This window comes from Lepidochelys olivacea, assembly GCF_965140295.1.
Source record: "Lepidochelys olivacea isolate rLepOli2 genome assembly, chromosome: 2".
NCBI classification, from domain to species: Eukaryota; Metazoa; Chordata; order Testudines; family Cheloniidae; genus Lepidochelys; species Lepidochelys olivacea.
This window is the reverse complement of record NC_140412.1, coordinates 64391700-64414124: the sequence shown is the minus strand read 5'-3', so window position 1 is coordinate 64414124 and position 22425 is coordinate 64391700. Positions and strand designations below refer to the sequence as shown.

General features: G+C 42.1%; 1 long non-coding RNA gene across 1 annotated transcript; it reads left to right on the top strand.

Moving 5' to 3' along the window:
• The first annotated feature begins 295 nt into the window (after nt 1–295).
• Nucleotides 296–22114, top strand: LOC311516697. Its single transcript, XR_014710487.1, has 6 exons — nt 296–404; nt 501–586; nt 9990–10426; nt 12819–12971; nt 19422–19652; nt 20103–22114. It is a non-coding gene; the product is annotated as an uncharacterized lncRNA (long non-coding RNA).
• The last annotated feature ends 311 nt before the right edge of the window (nt 22115–22425 follow it).

The window sequence follows — 22425 nt, the reverse complement described above, 5'->3', positions numbered from 1 at the left end:
CAATAACAGAAAAGAGTAGATTTTGTGGGAGAGGCAAAGCTGTGAGGGGGCTTGGAGGGGAAGAAAAGAAGGTTGAACTTGCTGCAGTGGCAGTGGTAGAGTCAGAGGAGTGAAATGGTGAGGGGGTTGAAATTAATGCAGGAGCTGCATTATGTCTGGACTGGAGGGCGTGGGGGGTGATGCGATTTGTTTGTTATGGAAGCCAGGGAGGAGAAAGCTGCAGTAATCAAGACTTTTCTCTTTCGCTCTAACAGATGATGTGGGTGGTGAATCCTCCCCTCCCCACAACCAGAAATGTCCTGACTTCTGGCTTGCTAGCTAACAAGTGCCTATGTATTCATAGGCTTTCATGCCACACACATGGCATTTGCCGAATCTAACTCATGCTTGTTGGCTGACATAAAGTAAGTGAACTTGGGTGCAAGGGAGGGAGTACATAATCGATTCCATATCTAACATGAAGGGTATATTTTTACTCCTTTTTTCTGTGTCTTCTTTAGGTCTGTTGCTCATACCCATTGTGCAGTTGCAGTGCTGAATGCTGATGAGACCAGGCTTACTGCAACAGGTGATTGTAACATATAAGGTAACAAATGATTGGATCAGGAGGCATTACCTAATCACCTCTGGTTATTTTTGTTGTAGTTTTTACAACTTCTATCACATACAGAAAGATAATGCTAAGTACCAGCTGCTGCAAGAATGTGTTTCAGCCTTAAATCCAATATCATGTCCGTGGGACTGACCCTTGGGTAATGAGTTTTTTGTTTGCATTTTCCTTAGAAGCCACCAGAGTGTTCCATTGCCAAGTGCCAACTGTCTGCTAGTGCCAAACTCATCATTGTCTGGGTGGCATGAAACACAGGTGTTTGCTCCACTGACTGCCTTTCCAAAATATAAAAAAATAGCTCTCCTCATTGATGCAATATCTTACATATAAGGGGCTGTGCAGAGGAGTTCCGAACGCAGTCTAGCAATATGTGAGTTTAGTGCTTTAAAATAACTGGAAGTGTTTAGTAAAATAGACTGTTCTCAAAGATGTAAGTGTGTATGGAGGGGAAACCTGTACTCGAGTCCAGATCATCTTTATTTTCTGCTCATACAGCGCCTAGCATGATGTGGTCATGGTCGGTGACTAGGGCTTCTTGATCCTACTGCAGTAAAAATAATAAAATGTTCAGTCTTCAATGAGTGGTTTAACCTAAGTAATAATACCTTGCTCTTTATCTAGCGTGTTTCATCCATAGATTTTAAACCATTTCACAAAGGAGGTCAGTATCATTGGCCCCATTTTATAGTTAAGGAAACTGAGACACAGAGCAGTGATGTAATTTGCCCAAAGTCATAGTGCTCATGGGGCAGGTGACTGTATCAGTTTACACTTCATGGGTACTGTGACGTTGCACTCTATATGATTTTTCAAAAATATGCTAATGAGTGTGAATATAATGTAACTGGAATATGCTTTATGCAAAAGGTCTCTTGTAAGGTATAATTACAAAGCTTATAATCTACTGAGTGTAGTCATCACATTTATACAAATAGATCACTCTTGCATCTGAAACTAGAAACATGAAATATAACTCCGAGGTCCTATTGTAGTTATGCAAAGTGTGGGCCATTAATGGTGGTTTGGAATCTTAATGGCTCTCATTAACCACGACAATTGACTGTAGATGGCTCTGTTTTACTTGACAGGTTTCAGAGTAACAGCTGTGTTAGTCTGTATTCACAAAAAGAAATAAATTGGTTAGTCTCTAAGGTGCCACAAGTACTCCTTTTCTTTCTGTTTTACTTGTAAGTCTTCCTGTATACTGGCAAGTGGGTAATGAAGTCTTACAGTGACATATGATCCTGTCACCTGAACTGGAATCCATCTTTAACCTGGTGCTTTTCCATTGAGAAGGAGGGGTCGGAACCCAGAGGGACAAAGGATTCCCACCTTGTGCAAAAGATATAGAAGTGGGTGGAATAGAACAAAGGGGAGTGGCCATCACAAGAAATCCCCTAGCTACCACCTGAGCTGGAACAAGGGGTGTACCAGGGGAAAGGATTGTGCCCAGACTAGGAAGGCATCCAGTCTGTGAAAGAAACTTACTGAAATACCTCTGAGGGTGAGATTTTATCTGTATTCAGTTTCTTACTGTATGAGCCATAGACTTGCGTGTTCTATTTTATTTTACTTGGTAATTCACTTTGTTCTGTCTGCTATTACTTGGAACCACTTAACTCCTGCTTTCTGTACTTAATAAAATCACTTTTTACTTATTAATTAACCCAGAGTATGTATTAATACCTGGGCGGGCAAACAGCTGTGCATCTCTCTCTATCAGTGTTATAGAGGGTGAACAATTTATGAGTTTACCCTGTATAAGCTTTATACAGAGTAAAACGGATTTATTTGGGGTTTGGACGCCATTGGGAGTTGGGCATCTGAGTGTTAAAGACAGGAACACTTCTTAAATTGCTTTCAATTAAGTCAGCAGCTCATGGTTCAGACCTTGGGTCTGTGTTGGAGCAGACTGACGTGTCTGGCTCAACAAGACAGGGTGCTGGAGTCCCAAGCTGGCAGGGGAAGAAGTAGCACATCAGTTGGCAACCTCAACGGGGTTTCTGTGATCCAAACCGTCACAGGTACAGGCTGAAAACTAATGATTTTTGTGTGTTATTGTGATATGTATTGTGATGTCATTATAACTTTGTTTCCACTGTCCTGTACCCTTAAATTATAAAGGAGCTGCCATTTTCTGAGGTAGAGTTAATGCAGCATGTTACAAAGGGGGAGGCACTAACTTTTATGTTTTCTGATTTTGTTTCTCTTAATCTAAAATTAGTCATGCAATGTGAAAATATGGATGCGCGCTGTATGGGGATGGGGAGAGGGGCGGGGGGGGGGGGAAGAGAAGGCAATAGTGATATAGCCAAGGACATAATTTCTAGTCATTCTCTGTTTTTGCTTATTGCCATAGGTTTTAATGATGATTTTTTAAAAAGGTGATGTTTAGGGTTTGTGGGGTGCTCAGAAACTTCCTTTCCACAGGGAAACCTAATGAACTGAGCCTCAATGCACCGCTGTGAGGTAGGGAAGAATTATCCATATTTTACAGATGAGGCACAGGAAGAGTAAATAACTTGCCTAAGGCCACACAGAAAGTCTGTAGCAGAGATGGGAATTGAACTCAGATCTCCTGACTCCCAGTCCAGTGCCTTCAACACAAAAATATCCTTCTTCTGAATTTTTGCCTTTGAGTCTTGCTGGCTAAAATTATATATAATATCCAGATTTGGTAGGCTCAGACCTAATGGGAATGGGGGAATAACAAAACATCTCCAAGGTGAAACATGTCTTCCCCAGGCTGGTCATCCACCCCTCTTGGATCCTTTCAGATCTCAGGAAGCATCACAGACCCAGCGAAAAGGCTTGTGGGGTAGGAGGTAGCCAGTGTTAGATGAGTAGAGGCAGGGAGGTGGTGCAGTCGTAGAAAGAAAAGGTCTGTGAGGTAAGTAGAAGGATTAACAGCCAGTCTGCCCAGTATTTTGTATAAGGAAATGAGTGACACTCCAAAGTGAAAGCAGCTGTGTTCACTATAATATTCAACCATCACAGCTGCTTTCAGTTTGGAGTACAAAGTGAAGAAACAGAAGCATTTCTGTCACTGAATTCTTCAGTGGTGATATAGAACATAGGGTGATAGATATGGCAATTTTGTGCAATATCTTTGGGAGATCTTACTGTGTTAAGTGTATGTATCGTTGTGGACCAGGAATTGTAGGTAATTCTGGGGGGAGGGTGACCACAGCCCTCCAGGAACTAAGAACAGTGAGGGTTGACGAGGCAAATTCACTCAGATGGTAACATGGCCAGAAGAGATGCTCCTCCTGGAGATGCTTGCCTATTTTCCAGCTGCATTTTCCAGAGGCCAACAGACAAAGAAAGGACTTCTGGATAAATAGCCTGACTTTAAACCAGCTCAGAGCCGTCTTCCTGATCCAGCAAATGGACAGGACTTTCTGTTCCAGGGAGACCCCAGTCCTCCTTTGCAAGGAGGTTCTTGTTCTGAGGGAAAGTGTTATGAACTTGAAGTGAAGATGAAGTGAGCTGTAGCTCACGAAAGCTTATACTCAAATAAATTGGTTAGTCTCTAAGGTGACACAAGTACTCCTTTTCTTTTTACAGAGGCAGCACGTGTGGAATATGTGAAAGTGTGAATTACTGACAACAATAATGACAACAATATTGAAAGCAAACATTATAGAAGGAAAAAGCACAGAGGAAAAAAAAAGGGTCTCATAATCTTTTTGGAAAAGGAATAGAGAAGAGAGAGACCAGAGTAGGAATTAGGAACTATTGAAGAAACAGCAGCTGTTGAGCTTGTGTGAGCAGCAAGATTTGTCCACTGCTGATCTGAAGAAATGGGAGGAGGTAACCCATGCTGCACCAGATGATCTGAGGCAGGATGGGGTACACCTAAAGACAGGGCCCCCCCTTTTCCTCCTACAGGGCAGGCAGGAGACTGAGGAGACAGTGCCACAGACAGCAGAAGTAGCAGTGATTGTGAGAGGTCCAGATACTTGAAGGCTGTAGTGGAAAAGGCTACTCATGCAGGAGAGATGAAAGGAGCTGGAGGGAGACAAATACCACTAGCTCAAATGGTCAAGGCATGCTCATGGGGCCCAGGAGGAAGGACATGAAGGTGTACCAATTCAGAGGCTGGCAGGCAAACAGATGTAGGTGTGATGAACCCCAGCTCTTTGCCAGTGGGCTGAATTAATATTAAGGTTCTTGGACTCTTGACTGTGAAAATACAGCTGCCATTGCTCTGAATTGTGACCGGGTCCACTAGAAAGAGAACCCTTTTTCCAGTTAGAGGTCTCTTCTGATCTCACTTTTCCATGACACCAGATCTGCAGACAGGAATGTTAAAACTGGCTGATACTATTTGATTTATGGCTCCATTTCTTTAATCATCTGCCTCTGTTCCATCCTTCCACAATGCGGTGAGTTGAATGAAGTATAAATAATGTTGTTAGATGCTTTACCTTTGTATCCTGTTTAGTTTACTGATGAGGGCTAGTCTTTTTTGGTGTTTTGGAATGTAGGAAACTCTAGTAGTACATGGATTTTATCGTTACTGTAAATGCCATAACATTTCAAGATACTGGGACCAGAGTAGATTTATGATATTGGAAAAATCTTTGAGGAGAACAGATGTGAACACTGAAACCAAATGAGAGCATGGATTTTTCACATTTGTCCCTTTTAATTCTCTACATCTTTTTAACTCTGTTTGGAACCTTGAAATGCTGTAACTATCTTATGCCAACAGGTGGCAACATTATAAGTTCATTTTTAAAGATGATTAGAAACAATTAAGCTCCCAGCTGCTCCAAAATTGGTCAGAAAGAATGTGGGGAAAATAGTGATTTGATATTTCCTTGGGTAAGTGCTTGGGGTTTAAAACTTTTGTAGCATGTCAGTAAAACATACAAACATCATAGATACAATTGTGTTGTGGGTCCCTCCCACCATTTAATTAATTCAATGTTCTGTCACTCATTGTTTTTCTTTATACCTAATTTGCTTTACAGTGGATTTAAAATTCAGCATTATTTGATATGGTTTTATTATGCTATCCTCTTACCAATGCACGGGCAACAGTTTCATAAAATTATTAAGTATGGTATCAGCAGTTTCCTCAGCACTTAGCGAACCCATAAGTAATATAGCTTTGATTTAAATAGACATCCAAAGTTTGGTTTCTACAGGTTTCCCTAATTTGGCTGCATAAAATTTATACAGGAGTCATGTCAGATTCTGCCAGGCAGCTTTGTCCTTCAGGAGCATAAGAATAACAATATGAAATTTGTTGTTCTGTACTATGCAGAAGATCAGACTAGGTGATCAGAATAGTCCTGTAAAACAGATATATTATGACTGTAGCTTAGTGTGGCCAGGTGCCTGGTTTTCGATAGGAAGGCCCATTCAAAAAAGGGGACCTGACAGTGTCTGGTCATTGCAGGCAGGGGAGTTGGGGAGGTGCAGTGTCATCACCCACGTTAGCCCCTAATCAGCCAGGGCCACCTGCTACCTGCATTGGGCGGTTGCAGCTCCCAGCCCCGGCTCCACAGGTGAGTCCCTCCTGACCCAGGTAGCGGGGCTGGGGAGGGGGGGAAAGCAGCAAGTGACTGGGGTTGGGGGAAGAGGGATGGAAGGCGCGGGGCCTCAGGTGAGGAGGCGGGGCAGGGGAGGTTCTGGCACTCCTGTTGGAGTGTCTGGTTTTTAAATATTACCAAATTGGCACCCCTACTATAGCTGAATGCAGATTAAATGTTAGTGTTACATAAATGAACGATACATACATAAACAAATAAGGTATCTGCATTTTCCCCCAGACAAAATGCAGATACCTGCATTTTCAGTGATGGAAACAGCTTCCAATTAAAACATATATAATAAGAGTCTGTCCATCATTGAAAAGCAGTTTTATATAGGAACTAGCTTAGGGACCAGTCGGCAAGCCCATGGAGAGTGGAATTCCCATTGACCTCCAGGGGTATTCCCTTTTATTTCAAAAGGAGTTATGCATGAAAAAGTCTTGTAGCATTGAGTCCAAATTTTGTAAAGTGTTCTGGGATCCTTTGGGACTAAAAGTTCTTTATACATGTGAGAAGAATTATTGTTGTTGTGCCTAATATTAATGTGAGTCTAAATATTTTGTACCTACCTGGAATCCAAGTACAGTATAATTGAGTTGAGAGTTCAAAGAATGTAATACATGATTTTGTTACAAAGCAAAGCCTAATGACACCATTGCAGTTTGGCTTTAGGCCAAAACCAGATGCCTCTCATAATTAATTGGCTTGTTAGCTAATTAGGAGGAAAGCATATGACTTGTATTAAATGGTGTCAAGTCAGTCTTAACAGTGGTCAGTGCAGGTTTACCTCCAGGCATAGCTGTCCCTTGGGTACAGCGAATTGGGGTGACTGCCCCGGTCCCCGCGCGGGGTGGGGGCAGAGCCAGGGTGAGCACCTGGATCTGTCGGTGTTACAACCACTTCACTGGTTGGGTTTGCTTTACATTGTATTAGTGGATATGCTCCTCTTCACCAAAACAATAACTTATTTCATTGCGTATTTGGTGATCTGTGCTTTTCACTTATAAACATGAAGACTTAGCGATAGGTTCTGTGCTGTCTCCAGAGGCTTATGCCACCTTCATTCCTCCAGATTCTGCCTGGGAAACTAGTGTGGCCACTGGCATAAATTAGAACAACTGGGGAGGCAACCAGACCCAGGCTACATATGGACTGCAGAGCCTTTATATGTCCGGTTTCAGAGCAGCAGCCGTGTTAGTCTGTATTTGCAAAAAGAAAAGGAGTACTTGTGGCACCTTAGAGACTAACCAATTTATATGCGCAAATAAATTTGTTAGTCTCTAAGGTGCCACAAGTACTCCTTTTCTTTATATGTCCCCTCATACACTGAGCCCCACTCCTGGCTCACCTGCTGCAAGGAGGGCAAGAGAGTGCTATCTTCTCCAGCCCTAAGCATGCTGCTTCTGCCCCAGCAAAATTCTCCTTTTGGCCAATTGTGTCTCTTCTCTCTCCATGTGAAGGCACCCTCATAGGTTGATGAGCTGAAGCAGATGCAGGGTAGAGGTTAGTGTTAGTGGTGGAAATCACACTCTGAGTCTAATTCATTGTGGTGTGGAGAGATTTTAAAATTTTCTGTGTGAAGAGCTCCATGTAAAGAGCTATGCAGAGGAAATCATTTGCAGGAAGCACAAATTTTATTGATCCTATAAAACCTAGGAACTATGTTATAAATTCTTGAGCTTCATCTATTGGCACTCTGATATTAACTATTTACATACATAGACAGCTATTGTTTAAAGAGCACTCCTGTAACACTGTGCTTCAGCTGTGATGGCAAATGGCACGTCTCATTTTTTCCCTCCACCATTAGGCCCATGAAGTCTCGCCCAGCAAAATTGCTCTGGGAAGTAGACAATTTAGTAAACTCTGGATCCCTCCACTCAGAGTGTGATTTATTTATTTATTTATTTGATGCTATGAGTAACTTTCTATTTTTTTTTAAAAAAAAGGAGTACTTGTGGCACCTTAGAGACTAACCAATTTATTTGAGCATGAGCTTTGCATGCATCCGATGAAGTGAGCTGTAGCTCACGAAAGCTCATGCTCAAATAAATTGGTTAGTCTCTAAGGTGCCACAAGTACTCCTTTTCTTTTTGTGAATACAGACTAACACGGCTGTTACTCTGAAACCTTTCTATTTTTTCTTGGGCCTGGACTGTGTCCCAAGAGTTCATGCCTTGTGATTTCTAGCCTGGATTAATGCACCTACACCGGGACTTCCCTTGCAACTACTTGGTGCATAATGCAGCTTCTCACCTGTTTGGTGGTGTCAGCCTCATGGAAATTATTATGCCATTTCTCAAGACAACTACACTGGCTTCCTAGCTGCTTCCATGTGCAAGTTAAGATGTTGAATTTGATCTAAAAACCCTATATTGGGTCGAGGCCTGGCTGTTTTAGAGACTACCTCTATTGACTACCATATCAGACGAGAGAAGGTCACTGAGCTAACAGTTTGGAGACTGGTGGCAGGTAGTATTTTCTTGGGGAAGGGCCTTTGATTCTGGAATTCATTGCCCCTGCTGAACTGACACAGCCAGAGTCTGCTGATCTTTAGGGGACAGTGCAAGGGAGGGTTTTGTTTGAAATGAGTGGCTTGGGGGTGAGTGGTGAGCTTTGTAGCAGGTTAGTGGGGAGAATGTTGTCTTTTCTGCTTTTAGTTAAAAAGTAATTAAAATTGCATATAATTAAACATAGCATAGGCACTGTGGGACCTGGTAACTCTGTGCATGTTATACATTAGAGGATGGATCTGTAGTAATGGTGTGGTAATTATCAGGGCTTTTGTCATTTGTGTCTGAGATGTTTCATGTTGTGAATGTGGAACAGCACAAACAAATCTGCTATCCTTCAGTCCAAGGCCCTTCCTTACCCACCCCCACTATCCCACTTAAACCTCCCACTCAAAAAAAGGTGTCTTCTCTCACCAGGCTATCCTGGTAAATAAAGGAAAGAAAGAAAGCCCACCTAGTCACACTGGAAAAGACCTGTAATTCATTATAGCAATGTCACCAAAATCTAGTGTGGAGGGGGGAGGTAAGTGTTACAAACTGCAGATTTATGCAAGTATTTAATAGTGGCTTGCCAAGAGAGTCTGTATTCTTTTCAGAAGGAATCTTTCTTTGTGTCTTTTGATATTTAAAGAGCTGTAATTACAATGGCAAAGCTTTGAATTCTTTTTTTTTCTGTCCTCGTATACACATTAATTTATGGACCAATCCAACATTACAGACAACCTAATGAAAGAATCACACACTCCCTTTATACTTTTTTTTTTTTTCCTTTTTACAGTTTCACTTTTGTGGATGAATGCAAAGTAGTTGATGCTATAAATAAGTTTAATGATGTATCTCGCCCCTCAATTGCTGGTTGTTGATGCTGCAGTCCTGCATAATAGGAGAAGAAAGGAACTGAATTTAAATCTTTATCTGTCTTCCTCTCTTTCTCTCTCACTGATGATCCAAAAGGCTCCTCCAACTACTAAATTCAAATAAAAAGAAAAGGAGTACTTGTGGCACCTTAGAGACTAACCAATTTATTTGATCATCGGATCCGATGAAGTGAGCTGTAGCTCACGAAAGCTCATGCTCAAATAAATTGGTTAGTCTCTAAGGTGCCACAAGTACTCCTTTTCTTTTTGTAAATTCAAATGTTTCTCTTTTGTTTTTTTTCTTGATATTTAAAGCTCTTAACATGATTCCCCCCCATTCCCCTTGCTTTGTTTTGTTTAGCATTATGAAAAAGATTAAAATTATATCAGTGAATGCTGGTCGGTTCCATCAAAATATGAATACCCTCTTTAAAATAATGCTGTCTTTTTTTTAACTGGCCAGAGTTGTTGGAGAGCAGCAGCAGCAGCAGGAAAAGGGTGGAAAAGCTGCTGTGAGATTTGTGCTACTGTCTGTGAAATATCCCCAGGCTGAAATATCAGACAATTTTGGATAAAGTGCACTGTGACGGGGTGTACCAACCCTGCACTGGGCCAATGGGGCGTGACCAATCACTGTGGGCCCAGGAAACCACACCCCCTCATCCCTGCTGGGCCTGCTTAGTGTGGAAGGGAGAGATAAAAGGAGGCAGTCCAGATCAGTCTGGGTTGCCTGAAGAGGAGGAAGGACATGTGCTGTAGTCTCCTGCAGAGGTGTCTGTGACTCTCCAAGCTGTGGGAACCATGGATCTGGACTACACTGCGGACGACCAGCTGACCACAGAGACTGACTGGGGTGCTGAGCTGCTGCCAGCCAAAGAGATGCCTGAGATAAGCTTTGCGGTAGGAAGTGACCCAGGGAATGCTTAGAAGCTGATGCTTGAACTCTTAACTTGGAATTTCCAGGCTTCATAGGACCCTGGGTCGGAACCCAGTGGAGTAAGGTGGGCTCAGGTACCCCTACCCCCACCCCCCACAGCATTTGCCACTAGGTGTGGCTATTAGGGGCTATAGCTATAGACTGATTGTTTGCCCTGCCCTGCCCAGGGGCTACAAACTGACTGCTTGTCCTGTCCTGCCCAGAGTATCATAGCCCCCTAACTGCTATTGTTTGTCCTAGCTGGGAGATTTAGGAGATTAGAGACTGAGCATTGGCTGTGCCCCACCTATGGACTGCAGACTATTTGCTGTCTTTACCTGGCCCAGAGTGTCAAAGCCCAGCTGCAATTGCTTGCCCCAGCCAAGAAGCTCAAGAGGCATAGACAGAGAGTTTACTGGGCCCTACCAGAAGCCCTGAGTCCCTCTAATTGAAATTGCCTGATCTATCAGGGAGTCCCGACGGCATGTATCAACCCCCTCAATGAGCCAAAGGGGGTGGGCCCGCTCAACATGCAGGGACCCCCATGACACACCCACTGTCAGAAAGTATGGCTAGTCATTAGAGACCGTTGAACTTGCACCATCCTCAAGGTAAATGGGGAAATTGGCCCCCACAGAGAGATCCCAAATAACAATGTCTATGCTCCAGTCAGACTGCAGAGCTGGCTAACAATCTGATTGACCCCTCCCTTGGTTTTCCAATTGTAGTGGAGACGAGGCCTTAATGAAACCAACAGGTTCCAAAACACAGTTAAAGCTCAGTCAATGCTATAAATTGGAACCATGTTTACAGATCAGTGCGGGAGAGCGAGGTTGCATGAAAAGACTGTAGCTGTGAAGTGGGCATGGTTGTAACTTCTATATGAGGGGTATAAACAGACGAGGAACCTAGCTGTACCCTCTACCCTAAAATATATTTTTGACTCCTGGATATTGGTTACAGAAATGAGCCATTTAAAAAAAATCCACTTATTATTTGGATGGGTAAGGGATAGAGGTTAGCCATGGTGATATTTCTCAGGCCACCCAGGGCTGTGAATCACCTTGTTGCCACCTTCCTCCAGTGTGAGGGGGTCTTGCTTGTGCCAGCTGGGCATTAGCTCTAACGCACCCAGCCCATCAGACACTCCCACACTCTCCTCTGGGCTACACCAGCCTTGCAGGTTGACAACAGCTGCACCTCAGCCCCCAAGTCCCTTCATAGCGTCCCTCTGTGGTATCCAGTCCGTGATCACTGGGTACCCACAGAAATCCCAGATCCTCTGTCCCCAGGTGTATGTCTAGACTGCAAAGAAAAACCCATGGCTCTAAGTCCCAGAGCCTGGGTCAGTTGACTGGGGCTTGGGCTGCAAGGCTAATAATAGCAGTGTTGAATGTTTCCACTTAGTCTGGAGTGTGGGCTCTGAAACTCAGTGAAGGAGGTGGTCTCGGAGCCAAGGCTCCAGCCTGTGTGTGACCATCTACGCTGCTATTTTTGCCCCTGCGAGCCCAAATCAGTTGACCCAGGTCTGAGACTCAGTGCCACGGATTTTTCTTTGCAGTGTAGACATTCCTAATGGAACAGTGTACCTGAGTTCACCAGTTTTACCTTAGCTCACCACTCTGTCACATACACACCACTTGAATTTGATTATAGTAAAACAAAAGGAAATTTATTTAAGACAGAATAGAGATTCAAATAGAAACAAGACTGAGTCATGGAAACAAATGGTTATATTCAACACAAAATCAGAAAACTGGGGCCTACACTTATTAATAATTATCTTTCCTATCTAATCAAATAGATTCTCACTCGAAGGAGCCAGTAGCTAGTCTTTCATGAAGCACTGCCATTCATTAAGGTACCTCTTCAGTGAATAGATGCAGAGCGTCTTTCTCCATCCTGTGCTATATTGAACCAGTCTTTTGTCTTTATTCACATACACGGCAGTCCCCTCACTGTCTTATCATTCCTCTTCACTTCCAGGTGATTTCAATGTTTATACTTTGATGGTTTTCCATTGGCTTTTCTGGTTTGGTGTAATGGTGGACAGTTGAGCAATGCAGTACATAATTGGCTAACCAAGGCGGGGTGACATCCCCCCCTCCCACTTGAATGGCCCTGAATGGTGACTGAGACGTGATTCCCTGGTGACTCATAGGTTTCACTCCAAGACCAGAAGTACATTTTCAATGTAGTTATATTAGTCCTTAAACATCTCAGAATGATTGAGTATCGATAAGTTACAAGATTTCAGTAGAGACCTTGCATGCTAACCTTTAGCGATAAATACCATGAAAACGGTGTACTAGGTGTAGTGAGTTTGTCAGGTCTGAGACAGGAGGTGCTTGTAATTAACAGTGAACTGTTTTCTAGTTGGGACCAATGGGCCTCTGGGTCACATCTTGTGCACTTTGCCATCCTGGCCTGATGCTGCTGTGTGACAGCCTCTGAACTGATGGAGCTGATGAAGAATCTAAGTACTGAAATGCCAAGATGCTTTGGAACCAGAGATTGGACTCATGGCAGGTATGACTCATCTCTTAATCTTTCTCTATTACAATTAGCTTCATGCAACTGGGGCCTGATCCAAATGGTCTTTCCACTTACTGAAATGGGCTTCAGATCAGGTTCTTTGGGACAAGGTTGGGAGCTTCTCGACAGATTCTTTTTGGCTTTGGATGGACATTAAAAGGTCCTGTGACAATTTTGTTAGAACAGGGCTTTGCTTCAGTGTTCTCTTGGTAGCCTTCCTTCTCATTCTTACTGTAACTGTGCAGCCATGATGTGTGCTGGCCACCACTTACCACCCCTGAGGTGACTGTGTTACAGTGATGCTGGATGTATACAATTCCCAGACTGTATCAGATACAGATCAACTGTATTTAAGGTGATCTAAACAGTCCTATATATGAGGCAATTACTGGGGTATTAATACAGCTCAACTGTCACTTATTATAGGGACAGTCCCTCATTTCAGACCCAAATTTACTTTCATTCGGGTGCTCTCTCATCTTAATTTAGGAGAAGAGGAATACTTGATCCCCAGATCATTTTAAACATCCCTATTCTTTTTCTATAATTTTTGTCTCTGTTGTTGATTGTAGCCCATTGTTGGGTATGAAGTCTGGAACACTTTAATCATGCAGGTTGCCAAATTTAAGACGCAGGCCTTTTCTGTTATCTTTGGCTCCAGGCATCTGATCTTGGGCCAAGCTTTTGCTGAAGATCCATGAGTATCGTTTCATAATGGATTACAGGCAGGTGAGCATGGAATGAGTGACTCTCAGTGATCTATGAACACAATACATTTGTGGCTTGAAATTGCTCACTTTTAATATTATTTCAAGCCTTGAAAGAACAAAAATATTAGTTACGCCTGTGATTTGCCTCCCCTCACCCCCATCCAAAAAAAAAAAAAGGAGAGAAGAAAAGAGAGAGAAATCAAGAAGCAAGCTGCCAGGGGGCTTGGTCCAGAGCCCATTGCATTCAGTGAGCTGCATTAAAACAGATACTTTTTAACATATATTAACAAGCACTTAAAAAAGCTAGTCTGAGAACAATTTTTTTCAGTAAAGTTTGCATTGCATTGTACAATATTTTTTCAATGAACTCCAGAAATTACTCTCTCTTGTTTAGATTTCTTGGCAACACACATTGACTGTGAAAATACGGATAGTACATTGTTGTGCTCTTGACAATGGGGAAAAAGTGACTCAGCCGGAACAGCCCTGCAAAATCCTTAAACATGAGTAGAGTTAAAAGGAGGAAAAATAAATAAATAAATAACCTCCCTGAAAAACATGTTGCTCGGGTCCTGATCCAAAGCCTACTGAAATCTATTCAAGTCCATAGGCATCAGTGGCATGGGATCAAGCCCCAAACTTTACATGGCTTAGATCATGAAAGCACTCAACTGTGTTCTTGAGTTCCATTGAATTTGATGAGAGTTAAGCACATGCATAAGCACTTTCTTGAGTTGGGACCTCAGTGTAGAAAGACTCTTCCTTTTTTTGCAAAAGTAATGTGTATTCAAATCAATCCTGTGAGAGCTTTAGTTTTCTTCATAGAATTTCTTCATATATTTTATTCTCCCAATTTCCAATTGATTACTACATTTGTGATGCTCAGTTATTGTTAGAATACAAAAACTCTTTGCATTTAATGAAAATATTTAAACAATCCTTTTTGGTGAAGAAGCAAATTATGGTTAATCTGTCTGAGGTTTTTCATACAAATTATAAACTAGGGAACAAGTTGTATTTGATCTCCATAGCTCTTATGTTAGACTGTATAAAATGTATGAAAAATGTTCCTTGTAGTGTTCACTATACTTCTATTGCATTCAGGGAACAATAGGAGAGCCCTCTTGTAGGTAATTAAACACCTGCAAATTTTCATAGATCTTAATAGGAAAGTGTGTAGGTTAGCACATAATGTGTCCTTTAAATTGCATAAGTAGAACATTTGAAATACTGTTAAAGCTGCACTTGTTGATACTTTTGAGCACTTTCCCATCAATGCCATTACATATTAAGAAAAAAATAATTGTCTTAGGACAATTAACGAAGGTAAATTTTTGGTAGACTAGTTGAAATTTTTCTGTCAAAATGTGGTTTTGATAGAAAATACCTTTTGGACAAAACAAATATTTTAATGAAAAAAAATAGTTTTCATTAAAAAGAAAATTGAGATCCTCATTACCCACATTTTTAGGTTTTAAATTTTGCAATGAAAACCTGAATATCTAAAAAGAAATTTGTGCAAATGAAGAAAAAAATTGTTGAAACTTTTCGTGGGGATTTGTTCCGTTGAGATTTGGAGCATAATTAATTTGGGCTGAAATATTAAAAGGAACCTAAAAGAATCTGGTTGTTAAAATTGTACCATAGTTGTTAGACTGAATTCACCATGGATATAAATGACTTCAAGAACTGACACCTAGTGAAAAAGGTCTTATTGGAAGAAATATTAAGGCTGTATGTGGAAGAAGGCTGGGAATAGGAACATGGAAATTTGTCCAACTAATCCAGAATCCTCTCGTCAACTGTGCTCAGCATTAGATGCTTCAGAGCAAGATGTAAACCCCTTATAATGGATAGTATGCCAATAAAGTATGTTTCTTCATAACTTCAGGGAGTTAGTGCTTGGCATATGTCCTGAATCACAAGGGTTAAGAGCACTATTAAATCTTCGTCCTAATTAGGATAATTCCATCTCCTGTTTCCCCCTTATCAATAACCAGTTATAATGATTCCTTGGTGTCCTTTGAAAGAGGAGGTGCTGTATTTTCAGATAAGGTTTGGGGATGTGTTATGTTTTAGTGGGAGGGCCTAAGACTTGGTCTTCATTTACTTTTTGGTCAGTGCGAAGGTGACAAACCTAGATGTAGGCCACTACTTCAAATCTGGCCCCTAACTTGTCTAGGTCAGGTATGAAGGAAGGGTGTTAGCATCCGTTGGTTGTTTGATGTGGAATGAGCTGCCATTCTCAGTCAAGTTACTAGCAGAGAGGGGATTCAGATAAAATAAGTACTGTGTGATGGGGTGTACAAACACCATCTTAGGCAACAAGGGATTAGGGAATTACTTTGGGTCTAGCCAACTCTGCCCTGCCACACCTGCAGCAAATGTTGCATCTAATGGAAGACAGGAAACGGCTCATTTGATGGCAGACCTGGGAGAAAGCAGATCTGCAACCTGCGCCTCCAGAAGCACAGAGCAGAGGAAAGGCCAAAATCTTTAGGATAACTGCCCCAAAGGGCCCTCCCTGAGGGCAGGGAGGGACCCACCCCAGAAACAGTCAGAGAGAGAAGCATTTCCCCTCCCCTGCATATGGACCCTGGACACTGGTAATCTCTTTTTACTTTCTTGGTGTGGACTACCCCAGCAGGGGAAAGCCTTGGACTGAGCTGGCCTGGGGGGTGGGGCAGGGAGATAAGAAGTGGCCCAGGGAGGGCAGCCATAAGCACCCTTGGTTGCCAGATCACTGGGTTGGAGCCTGGTGGAGTGGCAGGGCCTGGGCTCCCCAACCAACACTGTCCTGCTGATCACGGGTTGTAGCCCTGACCACTAGGCCACACTTCATGACTGACCTCTGAGTGAGGACGGTTACATACTTCCAAAACCCTGAGACTGAACCCAAACCAGAGACCAAAGCTTTGAGGTTCATGAATGCTTAGAATAACATTTTTTCCTATTATTTTTGTGCCCTCCTGCGTTTCCTTTGGGGAAGTTTGTGTCATCCGGACGTGGTTTTGGATCCAAACTTTGTGACTTAGGCTCATCTCTGTTACTAACACCACTGGCCCCTAATTTGTATCGTTGCTGGCAGTCTCTGCAGGAAGCCAAAGTCTTAGTAGGCATGGAGAATGAAGTGCTCTCTCACCTCTAGAAGTGAGCACTCCAGCTCAGGGTGGGCAGACACTCGCACTGCTGCTGTCTGGGTTGTACTTGTACTGTGGGTATGCAGAAAACTTCACAAATCCAGACGTTTGATCTGCCCAAGCAGTAAAATTCCTTTAAAAAACACAAGAATCAAAGCCGAATGCGCTGGTTGCAAACATATAAACCCGGAATTAGTAAAGGGATTTGATCAAAACAAAACAAAAATCCCAACTAAATAGGTGACAGAAGCGGGGAAGAGAGATGATATTTAATGATGCCACTCTAGTGCTGTTTTTCCTTTCCCTCTCTTGCTTTAAGCCGCTAGAGTCTGAATAGTGCTTGACAGGGCAGGACTGACTCACAGAACTGATGTCAGATGTTGGCTTCAGCAGACACTGGAATCCAATAGCCACTCCTGCATTTAAAACTGCTAGTTCTGCGTTGTATGCATATGACGCTCTAACCCTTTTACTCTCCTGTGGAACTGCCTCTCTTCTCCCTGCAAACACGCAGTGCTGGAGAGATTAATGAGAATGCCCCTCTTTAGTTGTTGCGATACCTATTTTGGTACATTGGTAGCTGTTTTTACGAATGTGTCACTATCTAAGTACCCAGAAAGCATCAAATAAATTGGGCAATGCTTCTGTGACCATGGAATTATGACAAGCCCTGACTCTGGAATTCAGCTGCCGACAGGGGATTCTGTGGGTGTGAGGCTACAGATGGCGATGCGTTATTACAGCCGCAGAACAGAAGAACATTTGCTGCAGGATTCTCTTGCCCTTGCTTTAGAAATTGACCTTGGAATCCTGCAGAATCCCAGGTCCTACTTCAGAATACAAGTAGCAAAAGCATGATTATGCTGGAAATGTTTGTTTATGCTATACAGCAGCAGAGTAGATTATGGTCTGATTTACTTAAATGGACTGCTCTTGATTGATTTGAGCACACTCTGTATTTCTTAGTTGTCTAAAGACTATATGGCTGTTCTGTGGTTTCTTTTTCAGTAATGACACATCACATGATCTCCTTTTCCTGTGTTTATCTCCCTTCTCAGTGTCCTCAACTTCTTCCTCATGACCCTTTTTAAAAAAAAAAAAAAAATAGAGGATGTGAACGAGAGAGAGAGAGAGGGTATGATTATCTGCTGAAATCATCCCTCATACCCAGCATTTCCCTGTGAGTAGTCATTACTGTGAAAACAGTGGTTGTAGACAGTGAGCATGGTTTAAAACTGCACAAAAATATGTAAACTGAGAGTGAAAATGAGGAACTTTTCATGTTTGCAAACCAGGAAACTGTGGGGTTTTTTTTCCTTTTCTTTTCATATGTTGGTGGTCAATGGAGGAATCTCCTTAAATTTATAAATTCCTTTTTCATTAATTTTTTATTTTATCTTTTTGTTCCATTTGGTACATTATGCAAGCTCCTGGTCAGGGATGGATTAAAGGTGGCTCTAACAGGTCTCTGCTGAGTTGGGTTTTGCATTCTGATGCCCCTTCCTCCTTTTCTAGCCTGAATTGCAGCAGAACCTTCCTTCTCCCCATACTTTTTCCTCAATTTCAGAATAGGTTTGGGATTCCACACATCCCTGTCTATCTGGATGTTCCAGTGTTGCTAGCTCTTGTGATTTTATTGCAATTCTCATGATCTTCAGTGTGTTTCTTAAACCCCTAACTCGTGGAAGCAGGTGAATAGAAGAAAATCGCAGCTTTTTTTTTAAAACAACAACAACAATATTTCTAGCCATGTGTGGTTATAGAGAAAAACTTGAAAATATGACCTGAGAGCCACCTGTATGATTAAAAAAACAAAGTAAGTAAAAATAATCTAACATCTATTTAGTTTGGCATAAAATCAGTAGATTTTTTTGAATCTCATTTTGAAGTGCCTGTCTCATGATTTGTGAGTATTTGGGGTTATTCTGTCCCTGTACCTATCTGATCATTTGCTGCTATGATCATTTGACATGGAGGGTTTCAAGAATTATAACTCTCACTGGCTGCCATATCTGATGGTATAGTTATAGACCTCATAAAGCTTTACCTATAAAAGCAGCTCACTCTCCTATCACTATTTCTAGTCAGAGTGTTTATACTGCAGACAAATCAGCAAATTCATCCGATCCATCACAAGGAAACTCTCTTTTGGACTGAGGTCCCTTTTCCATTCCTGTGGCACACTAAAAGGTCACCTAAAGTTGAATAATGCAGATGGATGCTTGATTAATTAAATGAAAAATTGCCCTCCTCATGATTTTGTAAGAAAGTAGGGTCAGTTTCCTCTTCTGATGGCATAGGAAGAATAGATGCCGGAATTTGTCATCTTTAAAAAAAAAAAAAAAATACTTGTCAATTGTGAATGAAAGATGAATACACAAAACAAAGCAGCACAGGTAACCATGGCTAGGCATTTTAATAAAAGTTTTCAAGAATTATTGAATCAATACCTCTTTATTATTTATGATGAATTCCAACATACACAAATGAGAACATTCTATAAATGTAAGAAAAGAGAAGTTTCAGACTATGTAGATGTTTCCATCTAACACAGGAATTTCATTTTGATGGGTTTTTTTTTTTAAACATTTTAGATTGAAAGAACAAAAATAATGTCGGTCCCTGGGGCAGGATGGTGTCGGTGTGTCATCTGTAACAGACTGTATCTGAACTGAACACAAAATGCCAGCTACTTCTAGCAAATCACAGATGCCTACTATGACACTGCACCCATGCTCTTCACAGTGATATTATTATGATATGATTATGGCATAATTATGAAGCATTTTATGCAAAACAAGTCGTGAAAGGTGTCCTTGAAAAGGGTATGATTTGCTGAACATGATTATCCTATTTGTATCCATGTATCAATTTTGTATCTGAAGTTATAAATACTGATTATGTATTTGTACTTCAAATGTAGTTTCCCCTGGGTAACACCCACTAGACAAGATGCTTTCAGTCTAGATAGTGGATGGGGAAGTGCCTATTCAGTGTAATGGGCCATTAGAAAAAACAATAGGCCTTAGGAGAAGCTTATCCACCACCTGGTGAGCCTTCCTGAGAATGCTACAGACAGTCTGTGAGTGATGTCCTTGTAGAGTCATAGCAGCCATGTGACCAGGCCACATGACTTTGGACTCCATCTTGGGATGTCAGTATTTTTCCACAAACCAGTCTGGGAACCAAGTTTTGAAATAAATGGTTCCCACCATATGCAAAAGCTATATAAGGCAGGGAGTGAAATCATTTAGGGTTCTTCACTCCCCACATAGACTCCTGGAAACACCTGAGGAACAAAGACTGAACTGGAGGAAGTGCTGGACCCAGGCTAAATGGATTTCTAGCCTGTATATGAATGACCTGGGGACTTCAAGCTGTAAAGTAAGTGCAGCCTGCCCCTTAAGAATCTGCAGCCTGTTTGTATCATTTCTCAGGGTGAGAATCTGCTAATTCATATCCAATCTATTTAGTGTATTAAGCTTGCGTTTTTTGTTTATGTGCTAGGTAATCTGCTTTGATCTGATTGATATCACTTATAATAATTTAAAATCTATCTTTTGTAGTTAATAAACTTGTTTTTGTTTTAATCTAAACCAGTGAGCTGGAGTGCTTGGGGAAAAATCTCTGCTTGGTTACCACAAGTGTACATTGTTCTCTTCACATTGAGGGAGAGGCAGACCGGGTATTAAACCCATATACTGGCCAGATTTGACCAGGGATGGATGGTACTGCTCTGGGGTCCTAGAGTGGGAAGCTGGTGGTTAGAGAGCCTGCATGTAACTGCAGCTGGGTATGTTCCTACCTGTGTGGATGCTGGTGAAAGTGCAGGCTGGAGGGCTTTGCAGCTTGTCACAGCAGCACAGTGTGAGAGGGAGCTCAGGCTGGTGGGTCAGAGGGCTCAGTGGTACCCCAGTTCCAGGTGGCAACCTGGGGCGAACCTGTCACATCTACAAATTTAAAAGTGAAGTACACAAAAACAAGCCCGAAGTCACCTAGCTACCTACCCCACACAACCATGCACTAAACCTTTACAATGATCGTTACAAAGGCCACCCCGGACCTGGGGGAATCTGGGAGCAGCCTCCTGACTCTGCGACTTCCCACTCCCAGCACAGGCAGCACAACTGGCTTGTCGTTGTGCTGTCATAGCACCATCCTCTCAACCATTTGCACCCACATGCCACTCCCCCACCACCAGCCTTGAGAAGATTCAGAGAATGGGCAAGTTAAGTTGATGCTGTCGCATTAGCATTAATGTATGCTACTTCCCATCTCTGCATCTTAAGTTGTTTAGAACCCTGTTTTCACACTCTGCGCTGACACAATTTCCATGTGATTTTGTTTCTTTTGCAACAGCAGAATAGAACAAAAGGGGCCCACCATCCCTCTCTCTTTGAATTGCTATACAACTTGCACTCATCTGGAAAACTTATGCTCCTTGTCCAAAGGATGAAGGCTTTAGTGCTAAGAGATTCTCAGAAGCAGGCCCTCACTTCTAATCTGCAATTTACTATCACCAGAAATTTGCATAAACCCATCCACATTCAGATGATACTGTGTGTGATGTTATTGACATAAACGGTGACCGTATAGATCATTGTTGCAACCAAGGTCTGGTGCGGCACCAAATATTGTACAAAGGTTGTCATGTGAGGTGTCTATGAAAAGGTTGTAATTTGCTGGTTATGATTATGCTATAGGTGTGTGTATATCATTTTGTGGTTGAAGTTATGAATATTGGCTATGTACTTGTATGCGTTTGTGTTTGTTTCTAAGTAGCATTAGTGAAGCATTTCGTCAGCTTCTTGAGAAAGGAATTTGCAGATCAAGTGCCCAGTCAAGAAACACTTAACTGACAATGGATCTCGGAAGACTCCAATCCACATATGAGAAGTCTTCCTGGGACATTCAAAGTAGCATGTGAACAATGGTGTTGGCCTGTAAAGAATGGAGTCATGCATGGACATGTGGCTTGCCCATATGACTACAAACTCCATCTGTTGCTGTGATTTTGCACAGAAGAACAAAGGGGTTTCTGCCCACAAAAGAGAATATAAAAGGCCCTGGAAACCGCTCCATTTTGTCTTCAATCCTGCTTCCTACTCCTGGACGAACCTTGCTACAAACTGAAGCGCTGAACAAAGGACTGACTGACCCAGCCAAGCTGTGGATGTGCTCCAGAGACTTGATTTAAACCTGCAGTTTATTCCATCACTGCTACAAACCTGAACCAAGAACTTTGCCATTACTCTATGTAATTGATTCCATCTAACCAACTTTAGCTCTCATCTATATTTTTTTCTTTTATGAATAAACCTTTAGATTTTAGACTCTAAATGATTGGCAACTCTTGATTTGTGGGTAAGATCTGACTTGTATATTCACCTGGGTCTGGGGCTTGGTCCTTCGGGATCGGGAGAACCTTTTTTCTTTTACTGGGGTGTTGGTTTTCATAACCATTCGTCCTCGTAACGAGTGGCACCGGTGATGATACTGGAAAACTGGAGTGTCTAAGGGAATTGCTTGTATGACTTATGGTTAGCCAGTGGGGTGAGACCAAAGTCCTCTCTGGTTGGTTGGTTCGGTGTGCCTTAA